Source organism: Heterodontus francisci, unplaced genomic scaffold (assembly GCF_036365525.1).
Source record: "Heterodontus francisci isolate sHetFra1 unplaced genomic scaffold, sHetFra1.hap1 HAP1_SCAFFOLD_43, whole genome shotgun sequence".
Lineage (NCBI taxonomy): Eukaryota > Metazoa > Chordata > Chondrichthyes > Heterodontiformes > Heterodontidae > Heterodontus > Heterodontus francisci.
In genome coordinates, this window is record NW_027141852.1 from 1,909,664 (window position 1) to 1,913,307 (window position 3,644).

A 3,644-nucleotide genomic window follows, 5' to 3' on the forward strand; every position below is an offset into this window, starting at 1 on the left:
TCTGACTTACCAGATTAAAATATTAGATCAAGGGAGAAATTTCAAACAATACTGGACCAGTAATCCAGAGGCCTGGACTCTAGATCCAGTGACAGCCAGGACGTCAAGGCGGGAAACACTCCGCACTAGTCTGCAGTGAGCGATTCCATCGAAGGTAGAGCACAATCTCTTTAATATAAGAATGTATATTTTATAATAATTAATCACTCAAGACCTTCCTGGTCTCTGCATCTCAGCTGCTCTCTGGATAAACTTGCAGAAAATATTTCAACCTGTAAAGCAGGAGTCCAGGGAATGTATAATGATATTTTCTAGCCTTCGGGCAATATTTTAATCAATACAGTGTGGGACAACCTGTCTGGGCACAACTCCATGAGTTTCTCTTTAACCAGTGACCTAACAATCACTAACTTCTATGGTAACAATCTTCAGCTCATCACCTTCGGTACGTAGCTCTAATCTTAATGTACATTTAAACAACCTTTCAAGTCCAGTTACAGTTTTTGTTGCCTTACCTGCACAAGCTTAAAAAGTGAAAAACGGAAGCAAGTTTAACTGAACATTCTGGTGGTCAGTTCGGGCACGGGAAAAAAATGAAAGGACTCGGACCAGGTCGGATGTGGTGCTGTCAGGCTTGGGTCGGGTTTCATTTGCTGACCCGAGCAGGCCTTTAGTTACTGTTGCAACCTTATATTCCCACTTGACAATCTGTATATTTTGTTCATTTCAATTTTGTCGACAAGCTCTTTGAATCCAGTTCCCCGGTCCTCAAGCAGGCTCAGTTTGGAAATCGATTCCGCTTTCTGGAAGGCTGAAAGCAATCGATGACCTTAAACTAAAAATGGCAACAGAGAAGGGCTCGGCTGGGATTTGAACCCAGGACCTCTCACATAATAATCACTTATATAGCCAAAGCGAGAATCATACCCCTAGACCAACAAGCCACCGTTGGCATGGCTTTTATTCGCTCCTGTGGAATTTCACTGGCACCCACAGCCGATCATGCATTTTTTTCAGATCAAAACAATATCCTACAAAGCTGAAATAAAAACAGAAAGTGCTGGAAATACTCAGCACCTCTGACAGCATCTGTGGAGAGAGAAACAGAGTTAACATTTCAGGGTTTTCACCTTTTGTTTGAGCCATCTTTTCAGACTGCTTCTGTCCATCCAATCTCACTTTTTACTCTATCCACATTCTAAGGGTGGTGCAGTGGTGAGCACTGTAGCTTCACAACTTCAATGACCCCGATTCAGTTCTGTATACTGCCTGTGTGGAGTTTGCAAGTTGTTTATGTGGGCTTCCACAAGGTACTCTGGTTTCCTCCCACAACGAAAGACTTGTGGGTTGATAGATAAATTGACTGTTGTAAATTGGCCCCAGGGTAGGTGATAGGAGAAATGTGGGGATGTGGTAGGGAATTCTGGGTCAACATAGGATTAGTATAAATGGGTGGTTGATGGTCAGTGCAGACTCAGTGGGCCAAAGGGCCTATATCAGTGCTGTATATCTCTATAACCATTCTCTAAGCAAATGCATTTTTCATGAATTCCTCATTTCTTTTATTAATGACAATTTTATATTTCCGGCCCTTGCTTCATACGATACCACAAGTGGAATCTTGTTTCCATCAACCCGATCAAACCCCTTCACTATTTCCTCATATTGCAATGTTTCTTTAACCCTGACAGAATGTGGAGTTTCTGCTGCTTGATTGCAGTTCTTGCTTCCCGCCAGTAGATGTCACCTCACTCCAATATAGTGAAGTTTACAAATGTGAGAGAGACACAACAGGAAATACTTGTTCACATTATAGTGAATGTGTGGGATTTAGAAATACTAGGAGTGGAGACGAGTTATTATTGAATTTGTCAAACCAAACATATGTTATAATGTTGTGTTAAATCTGTCACTCTGTTGTCTTGATTCTGAGAGTGACATAGACTCATCGAGTCATTGGGTCATTTGTGGTATAGAAGGAGGCCATTCGCCCCATCGAGTACAGGCCAGCTCTCCATGGAGCGATCCAGTCAGTCCCACTCGTCTGCTCGATCCCCCTAGCCCTGTAAATTTATTTCCTTCAAATGCCCATCGAAATTCCTTTTGTAACCAACGATTGTCTCCACTTCCTCCGCCCTCGGGGGCAGCGAGTTACAGATCATTACCAATCACTGTGTAAAAAAGCTCTTCCGCACGTTCCCCCTGCGTCTCTTGTCCAAAACCTTCAATCTGAATCCCCTAGTCCTTGTACCAATAGTTAATGGGAACAATTTTTCCTTGCCAACTTATCTAAAACTGTCAGAGCCTTCGACACCTCTATCCATTCTCCCCTCAATCTCCTTTGATACAGGCAGAAAAAACCCTGTTTTTCTAACCTAACCTTGAAACTAAAACCCTCCATCCCTGGAACTATTCTGGTAAATCTCCTATGCATCCTCTCAAGAATCCGCACATCCTTTCGACAGATTGGTGAGCAGATCTGGATGCAACTCTCCAATTGGGGCCTAACCAGAGTTCAGCATAACAACCCTGCTTTTGTACTCAATGTCTCTATTTATAAAGCCCAAGATCCCACATGCTTTGCTAACCACTCTCGCAATATGTCTTGCCAACTTCAAAGAATGATGGACATGTACTCCAGGTCCCTCGAAACCAGCACACTCTTCAGAACTGTAGCATTGAGTATATATTGCCTCTCCCTATTTCTTCTGCTAAAACCTCACACTTGTCACTATTAAATTCCATCTGCCACCTGTCTGCCCATCCTACTAGCCGATAACTATCCTGTTTCAGGCAGTTCATATCATCCTCACTGTTTGCCACTCCTCCAAGTTTGGTGTCATCGGCATATTTTGAGATTCTACTCGATATTCCAAGATCCAAGTCATTAATCTGTAGCAAAAAAAAGCAATGGTTCTAGCACTGACCCTTGGGGAACACCACTGTCGACTATCCTCCGGTCTGACCAAGAACCATTTCATATGACTCGCTGTTTTCTGTCCTTAAACCAATTTCCTATCCAAATGGACACTGACCCTCCTAATCCATGAACCTCAATTTTGTTAACCACCCTTTTATGTGGTACTTTATAAAATGCTTTTGTAAAATCCACATAAACAACATCCACTGCATTCCCTTCATCAACTTTCTCAGATAGTTTATCACAAAATGCAGTTAGATTCATCAAGCATGAACTTCCATTTATAAATCCATGCCCGCTCTCCTTAATTAACTCAAACCTCTCCAAATGACTTGATTTTTTCCCTGACCTGTTGGTCTTGTGCTTATAGCAAGCTCACCACAGAGCATGTATTTGGCAATGTGACTGTCATTCATTTGGCCCAGTCAACAGAGCCGCCTCCGACTCAAGAGGGCAAACATGCTGCGGATCCCTGCACGCTGGTGTACTTCCTCATTCGGCATTCTGTCCTGCCAGGAGATGACCAATATCCATCTGAGGCAGTGGAGGTGGAAGCTGTTCAGCTGCTTTTCTTGGCTTGTATAAGTTGTTGATGCTTCTCTACTATAAAGGAGGGTGCTGAGAACACAAGCCTGGTACACATGGAGTTTTGTATTTTCGGTCAGTTTGCTGTCGGTTCACACCCGTCCTCTCAACTTTGACATGACAGCTGCAGCATTGGCAA